This window comes from Phodopus roborovskii, unplaced genomic scaffold (assembly GCF_943737965.1).
Source record: "Phodopus roborovskii unplaced genomic scaffold, PHOROB, whole genome shotgun sequence".
In the NCBI taxonomy this organism is placed as follows: Eukaryota; Metazoa; Chordata; class Mammalia; order Rodentia; family Cricetidae; genus Phodopus; species Phodopus roborovskii.
Window position 1 is genome coordinate 3,548,255 of NW_026126623.1, and position 8,911 is coordinate 3,557,165.

Sequence of the window (8,911 nt, forward strand, 5' to 3'; positions counted from 1 at the left end):
AATTTTCAATTCCTTGGGATGTGTTGTCTCAAGAGCTTGATAGCCAAAGAAGTGACGAGGGTGTGTTGAGAATGTCTTCATTATTTGCCCTCCCCCCCAGTAAGTCACAAGCTGCATTGTTCATGGCTTCAGGTTGGTGTCAGTGTCTTTCTTACCTGCCTTGTCTATGGGACAGAGCTGTGAATCAATTGAGTCTGGAGTGTTGTCTAAAGGTCCATGATGTAGAGGGTGTGTTCTTCAGCTAATGTTGTTATTGGGAAGTTGTGGGGTACTTACAAGATGGGGATCTACTGGAAGGAAGTTAGGTCATTTGGAGAGTTGCCTTACTCAGACTCTATTGGTCTTTGTTTATAGGTGCCGTATATGTTTGTCCTTTGCCACATCCTCCCACCATGATATTTTCTGTCACCGAAAGCCCAAAGCCACAAGATCACATCTTGATGGACAAACACCACTGAAACTGTAAGCAAAAATAAAACTTCCTTTCTTAAAAGTTAACTTTTCCCAATCTATAACATTTTATTTATTTATTTAGACTAGTGAAACACCAAGTAGCAAGGGGATGGGGGTGGGGGATTGGGATTAAAAGGTGGGGTCCAGTGGAGTATATTCCATTGACTTCAACAAGCTAAAAATCCAAACACAAGCTTAATCATTTCTTTTAGGCCAAGATAAAGAGAAAGCATGACCCTAGACGTGGAGTGAATGGAGTGTGCACATTCCTATGAGTTCACTGTGGCTCCAATGGGGATTGAGCAGGCTCCAAGCACTAAATAACCCTAATGATATCAGGTAGGGGCTCACCAGGGAGCTGTTTGAGAGTTTGTCAGAGCATATTAAAATACAATACATCCCCATAATCCAAAATGGGACATTAGTCCATCTGTCCATACATTCTTTTCTGATATTAAATTAGTTCAGGGGCTTTTCAAAATTACATCATCTACAAAGATAAAAATGCAGTGAGAATGGAAAGAAAAATCAGAATAACGCACAGTGGTGGAAGTTCCATAATTGAAATCATTATTGCTTCAGACACCATTGCTTTAATCAGCAGAATCATAAATCAATGCATCTCACATGTGAAGGTTGAAAAATAAAGTGATGTTAAACAAATTGGTCCTCTTAAAAGGCATGATGCAATTGGAAGCCCCTGGAAATGGATACAAAAAAGTGCTTTCTGAAGGGATACATTGCTCTGGCATTTTATCTTCCACTTAATTAAAAGAAATATATTACCTGGGCCTTTCTTAGAAATTACATATTGGAGGTCTATAATGGCTGAGCCTTTAACCCATTAAAAAAATTTACTCCCAGGAACAGTTAATATTTGACGTTTAATTGCTTTTAGTTGTTGGAGAAGAAAATATGTGTCTTTCCTTCCTTTCTTGATTGACTTTTTCAAAAATCACCTTGTGAGCTATGAAGATAGAGAGGAGAAACTGATCTTCAGAAATACTCAGAACAGATACATGTAAATGCATACATGTGTAGATAACAAAAGCTTCTCCTGTGGGAGCACCTGGTATTTCTCTCTGCACAATGTGTTAGGTAGGTCTTACTATCTGTAGTTAATGGGTCAGATGCAGAGGTCTAGAGAGACTGTGTGCTTGCACAGGTTACCTAGGTAGTAAATCATGGTTGTCCTGTCCTTATTCCTTCCACCATGATCAAGTTGCATACTTCTAGACATACTTTTTGGTGGGTGTAAAGAGACCAGCCGAGCCAGGCCAAATGCACAGCTGGAACAGCTAATCCTGACAAGCTGTTAGCCAACACCTGATTGGAAGACTTTTACCACATCATCTTAAAAAACTTAATGATGACTTGTGCCTTTTCTGCAAATCCTTCATGGAGAGCAACCTAAAGCAGCCACCACCCAATGAACTGCCTTATCAACTCAGAAGGGCTTCTAATGGGAGTTTGTGTGTCCGATGGGCAGAAAGCTGGGCTTCTAGATCGATGCCTGCGTAGACTGTATATGAGTGTTTAGGCCTCACCTTAGCAGGGCAGTGGTGTACAAAGGCGGAGAGAAACCATTTATTTGATTCCCACACATCAGCAGATTTCCATTTCTGCACAATCTAGTTTTCCCCTCCTTTTCCAGGCAATAAATTCTGCACTGAAGACCAAAGTGCTTTTGCTTTCTCTCCTTCCTCCATCACCTTCCCACAAGGCCAGGTATTAGTGAAGGCTTTTGAAAAGCTGCACAAAGCAACTGCTTCTCTAGATTATCCCTTTGGGGGCTCAGGTGATAGGTCTCATCGGGTTTCACCTTCTGCGGCTTGTGGTCACACATGGGCTGTGCCTCTTCCACCACATAGGAAAATATTTGTAAGTTGGTCTTACCAGGTTCCATTTCTCCAAGGACTGGTCCTGCCTGCTCCACCTTCACGGTGTTGGTCAACAGTAAACTCAACTGACTTTTCATGGGGACGATTGCACACCTCCCAGGAAGCCAACAAACAGGCTGCATTTCCCTTCTCTGACTTCAGTCTGCTAGAATTGGTAAGGTTAGCAACTGAATGATTGCAGGGGGTGGGGGGGAGATGAGGAAGAGGGAAGGAAACAAAGAGGTGGGAAAGGGAGGTAGAGGGAGGGAGAAAGGGAGAAAAGGGGGGAGAGTACCCTTCAGCTAGAGAGAGTGAATGTCAGGGTTCCTCTTCTCCATTCTCCACGCAAAGTGGCAGCCATCTTTCTGTCTCTTCCACCTGGAACCCTGGGCAAGGGTTACAGGCTGGAAAGGCTACACCTGTGACTTTTACAGGTGTACTGGGGATCTGAACTGAGGTCCTCATGCTTGCTCAGCTGGCATTCTTATTCACTGAGCCACCTCCCCCTACCCCACCCCACCCCACCCCACCCCACCCCACCCCACCCCACCCCCCAGCTGTTTCTGAGAGGGGTAGTGCTGGGAGAGAGCTCCAGGGAGGAACCAGCTTGGGGCCTGACAATGGGAGTCTGTAAGACGTACATCTTCATCCCCATAGATGGGAAACACACAAATGCCCGCATGCACTTTAAAATAAGTTGATGTTTTTCCTTCCCTCTTCCTTTTTGTTTTTTTGTCATTTTATATTTTCTTCCCCCTTCCCCTTATTAATACTAATTCTCACTACTTAATGAAAAGTAGTGACATGGATGTGCCCATATTGCTGTGGTAGGGACCACTGGCAAAACTCAAGAACTGTACTAACCAACAAATACATCCCTTTCCACATTTCTGTGGCTCTGTCTGTCTCCATCTCTCTCTCCCTTCAGGTTTTTTTTTGTTTGTTTGTTTGTTTTGTTTTTTTGTTTTTTGTTTTGTTTTGTTTTTCCTATCCTAGGCAGGCCTCACACTGTATGTAGCCAAGGAGTATCCTAAAGTTTGGATTCTCATGCCTCCACCACTGAGTGCTAGGATTGCATGAGTATAGTGCCATGCCTAATTTATGCAAGGATGGGGAATGAACCCAGGAGTTCATGAACATTAGACAAGTAGTTCAAAATCTTGAGCTACAGCCTCAGCCCTTGAATCTTTTTTTTTTTTTTCAGCCCTTGAATCTTTTAAAAAAAAAATGGTTTTGAGACTACCTATAATCTTATAATAATAAGATTATGTAATAATTATCTGGAAAAAGTAAACAGGAAAGCTTATATCCAGGGAAAACAGGCAAACTTGTAGGGGCTTATCTGTAACTAATTAACAAAATGTTCAGTAGCCAGGAGCAGGGAGGCTTCAGTGTGGAAAGCCTTTCGTCTGGGTGAGATCTATGTGAATGAGCTTCAGTTAGGAGAATCTAATTGATAATCTGCCAGTTAAAGGGAGGCCCAGAGAAACAGCTCTAACATTGCTGGTCCAAAGATCTCTGTAAAGAAGGCAATCTAGATTCATTTGAGATTTTTCTCTTGGATTGGGGCCTAAAACAGTGGTTTTTAAAACTTACTTTGTTTGAGAAAATATCTGAAAATATTAATGGAATTTGTGGCCTCTTTTCCCCAGAGAAACATATACATCAACAACATCTTTGGTGTATGTATTTGCTTAAGAGTCATTGATGATTTTGGGGTTTTCATTTAAAAGTCCCTTTCAATTTTGCCAGCAGTAACGTGTGTGTGTGTGTGTGTGTGTGTGTGTGTGTGTGTGTGTAAGAGAGAGAGAGGGAGAGAGAGAAAAAGAGAGTTTAGGGGGCCTCTAGCCTAACACTTCAAGCATAGACAAAGTTTCTTCAGAATGCATTTTACTCTTTGATGACCAAAGGCTGTCAAGTAATGATAATGAATGATTCAGTTTCAGTATTTGTAAATATATCATGCTTTTAAATTTTAATTTCTGTTTCTTTCTTTATGTGTCACACATACACATGCCCCACAGTGTCTTTGTGGTAGTCAGAGTACAATGTTCAGGAGTCAGTTCTCTCCTTTGGGGTCAAGAGGTCAAACTCAGATTGCCAGGTTATGTGGCACCTGAGCCTGATGGGCTATCTCTCTGGCTCATTAGGGTCATTAAGATTTGCTTTTCTTGGCACGCCTACAGAAAAGTGGCTTTGTTCAACGCGTGTGTCCTAAGTGCACATGTATAAGACATGGGACAGACACCCATGTGTGAGACTCCGTGAGGGTTCTGAGGCACAGGACTTTGGAAATATGCTCTCAGCCTCTTACTCTCTAGTCTGGGCCACTGATAAGGTTATGGCTGCCCCATGACTCCATCTCATGAAATAGTTTCATCATCTGGAAGACTGAAATTATTTTTACTATTTCCATTTTCTGAAACTGAAAAAATAATCTCAGATGCAAATCCCTAATGACTCTGAGTGTTCTTTTTATGTTTAGAGGTCACTGGGTTGTCGTCATGGACCCCAGCCACCTCCCCATCAGCAGTGCTCTCTGCCTACATTACAGAAGATGGCAAAAATATGAGCATTCATGCATCTGGCCAATTACAGAATGCTCACCAACAGGGGAAATTCCTTCCCCTCTTCAGCTGGTGCACAGTTATGCCCTGGAGCCCAGGACGGACATGCCTTGTAACTTTTTAACCTAGTTAATGTAACTGCCAATATTATTCCCGTTCATATAAATGTCTAATCCTTTCTTGAATCTTGCTAGACTATTTCCCTCAATAATATCCCGCAGCAGTAAATTCCGAAGGTGCATTACACGCTGCTTTAAAAATATTTCCTTTATTCATTTTCAATTGGTTGCCTTTTAACATCCCAACATGGCCAGGGCTCTTGCCTTAACTGGTGAAGGATAAAGACAAAGCTTTACTTCCCCTCAGTACTTTCTTAACAATTATCAAAACCCTGTCTTCTCTCACTATATTCTGTTTTGCCATTTATAATAGCAAGTGAGGTGATTTGACTAAGTGGTTTTGTGCTACTTGGAACACCTAACAGGTGCTGGCCCAAAAGCTTTTTCTTGATCCTCAGTGTGATTTATTAGATAAATATTTACCCAGTACCTATTTGTGTAGGAGCTGTTTCAATTTTGGAGTGACAGCCTTGAATAAGACTAGGCCATTGTTCAGAGGGACCTGATTTTTCTCAAAAGGGAATGAACAATAAGTTAGTGAGTAAGTTTATAAGATGCACTTTCAGGGGAAAAGAACTATCTGCCCTCCATGACCCCTCAACTAGAACCCATTTCTTGCTGTATGTTTCTCTACAATCTGTAGCACTATAATTATTCACAGAGTATTTACATTTTACTAAGTATTATAAGTGATCCACAAATGATTAACATGCATGCGAGCATATGCATAAATTATATCAAGTTCCATACCATGCAGTAGCAGGGACTTAGCACCATGAGATTCCATGATACTTGGGTGAGGGAGTGTTCTTCTGAAAGGGGTGGGGGCAATTGGGCCCAGCCACCCATGAGTCACTTGTGTGGTGTCTCATGAAGATGAGTTAGTGCCAGAAGTAACTGGCTCTGTCTACTTTATTTGTTGACTATGTGAATGAATCAAGGTTAAGAAAGGTCATTTTAGTCACAAAGGTCACCTAGTGACTCACTAGACCTGGGAAGAACAATTCTCCAATGTCAGTGTTGAGCAGCAAGAAGTAGGGATTGAGCTGGTGAGGGTCCAGCTGCAAGACCTAATGGTGCTCTGTCTAAGCAGCTGGATGACCTTGGCCTAGTTACTTGATTCTTCTCACCCAAAGCATTCATCATCAAATAGGAAGAAAGTTCTCCTTTTTACTAGGAATTTGAGCATTTAGGTATCATTATCTGGAAGTACTTTATATACTGCCAAATGATGCAAATGCTGTAGAACTTTGGTTTTTATCATATTTTAAGATTCATTGCTTGATACAGTCTTGTGTGGTCCAGGTTGGCCTCAGATTCACTAAGTTAACAGAGGATGATCTTGGAATCCTGACCCCCTTTAATCTGCTTCTTAAGTGCTGGGATTAGAGGTGTGTGCCACCACTTTCATTTATGCAGTGCTGGGGCTTGAACCCAGGACTTGTTGCATTCTGGGCAAACACTTCCCCAACTTTCCCCAACTAAGCTATATCTTACAACTCTGAGATTTGGTTATTGTTGCAACTGGTTGTTGTTACACAGTTTTTACCTCAAGCATGTGCCATAAGCCACACCCACCCACAGCAGCAGCCACTATCTGGTCTTTCTTTTTTCCTTTTCTCCCTTCCTTGTTTTCTCAGTTCCCTATTTAATTCCTGCCTCTACTGAAAGACCGCCATCCTGGCAGTGAGCTTCACAGAATTAGCTTATGGTAGGGTCAGCTCATCTTCCTGAGCTCCTTGTCAATGTAAGTATTTCCTTCTTGTTGATGCAGTGGACTGGACGTTGATTTCAAATAGTGATTGTTTACTGCTTAGTTTTCTGGGGTCAGGTTATCCAAACTTCTACATACAAAGGCAGAATTCTTGCCTAAATTTCTGAGTGAATACTTCCCTAGAAATCAGACTTTGACCTGATTACCTATCTTTAGCTTTTCTCTCACTGTATCCCAGTATGGCAGTGCATATAATTTCTTTAGTAGCCTCTCAGATTTTTTTAAAATTTCTCCTTAATATACCCCCCCATTGAGGCAATTTGAAGTAGAGTCATATGCAGCCCCACATAATCGTGTATTAAAAAGGCATCTCAATAAATTATTAGGATGTTTACATGCATGGTTAGAATTTACTGGTAAATTCCTTGGACCTTGGTTTAGTAGGGTTTTAGGATCCTGCTGGCCAGGCTCCTTCTGGGTGAAAATCTGAAATAGGAGAAATTGCCCTTTGCTGTCCCTCACCAGCACTTCCTCTGCCTGGTTCCTGGCCTTTCAACACTTCCCCCCCTTTCCTACCCTGAATAACTCTGAGGGCCTGTCAAGCCCTTTGCACCTTCATGCGAAGATGTTTCAATGGGTCCCTTCCCAGATCTGCCCCTAACCAAGGTGAGGTATGCAAAAAAATAAATCTTCAATGGTATAATTTTAGATGCTCTGGCAGCAGGAGAGGGCAGCTATTTTGGGCTGTAGGGCTTTCTCCTTGACCTGAGGTGACACAGTTTTGCCTGTTGCTAGAGTAGCCAGCCAGCCCTGCATAGTGTCATTTTGGCAGTGTGTTTGCAGTTCCTTGGGTGGCTTCTTCATCCCTCTACTGAGGTCTGTGTTCATCTAGAATTTTGTGTTCTTGTGCAGGATCATGAGTCCATTGGCAGGTGCCACATAGACTTGTGGGAGTGTAACCACTCCAGCATACCCTTTGGAGACAGTACAGATGGGACAGATTCCCCTCCACAAAGAAGATGGAGGAAAATTGATGGTCCAGTTTCTGTGCATCTTTCAGTCTCCATTCTTTATCAGTTGCTTGGCCGCCATTGTGTGAGTTACTCCCATGTAGAGCCAGGCAGGTCTCCAGACCACAGTGTCTGCGCCTAGCCACCTACACTGCCTGGCTGGAAGCTGTGTTTTCCTGATGGCTTTTCTGACCACCCTGCTTGCTGTCTTCCCCAGGCTTCTGATGCAGCTGCTATCTGCAGACCTCCTGGACTGCCCAAGGAAGGGAGTGGGAGCTCCTGCTCCAGATGGATGGAATAGCTACAAGAAGGATTGAAGGTGGCCAAAAATAACAGTGCCTTCCAGATGAGGTGACCTCAGAGCCAAGAGCATCATGGGGTAGAGTATCTTGTTCCTAGTTTTATGACCTAAAAAGTACACAGAAGATTCTAAGATACTACAGAGGGAAGGAATAAAGTATTCAGAGAACAAGGAAATGTGATTAATTATTTTTTTAATTGAATTTCTTGTCCACACATGTACACATATATAAACACAAGCCTTATATATGTATGAAAAGAGAACCTAGATCTCTAGTTTGATAGACAGATAGACAAATAGATATCACAAAATACAGTGGAAGACCAAAATGAAGATGATAAAGACAATGTTGCCTTCCTTTGTTTGCTGTGGAAATAAGTTTAATAAACCTTCATTGAGAACCAAGTATGTCTGGTCTCATTACCTTTCTGAATGAAACTTTCTGAATAAAAACTTTCTCATATAAAAACCCAGCCATCACCGTATCATGGTCAGTCATAGTTCCGAGTGTCAACTGGGATGAGCTGGGTGCTCTCAAAGGCTTTCTTGAACTTTAGGCTGGCAGTAACTGAGGTTGGCTTACTGTTGCCTTTCTGGGGCTTGATGCTGTCGAGCATTGCTGCACCCTCAGATGGAGGTATTTGGTGGGATGCCTGAGCAAGGTCATTCTGTGCAGCCAGAATCTCATTGCTGTCTCATTATTATGCTTCTTGTAATTGCTCAGTGTTCCAAAAATGAATGTCCTAAGACAAGGTAGAAATGTAGCCACACCTCTGGTGTAGCTGAATCACATACTCTATTGGTTCTCTAGTCACAAGGTCAGCTCAGGGTCAAGAGACAAGTACCAAGATGTTTCTCTGGAGTTTC

At 42.3% G+C, this 8,911-nt stretch overlaps 1 long non-coding RNA gene across 1 annotated transcript; it reads left to right on the forward strand.

The window, feature by feature from the left end:
* The first annotated feature begins 2,374 nt into the window (after positions 1 to 2,374).
* LOC127238048 (uncharacterized) lies at positions 2,375 to 8,449 on the forward strand. Its single transcript, XR_007835899.1, has 2 exons — positions 2,375 to 2,513; positions 7,961 to 8,449. It is a non-coding gene; the product is annotated as an uncharacterized LOC127238048 (long non-coding RNA).
* The last annotated feature ends 462 nt before the right edge of the window (positions 8,450 to 8,911 follow it).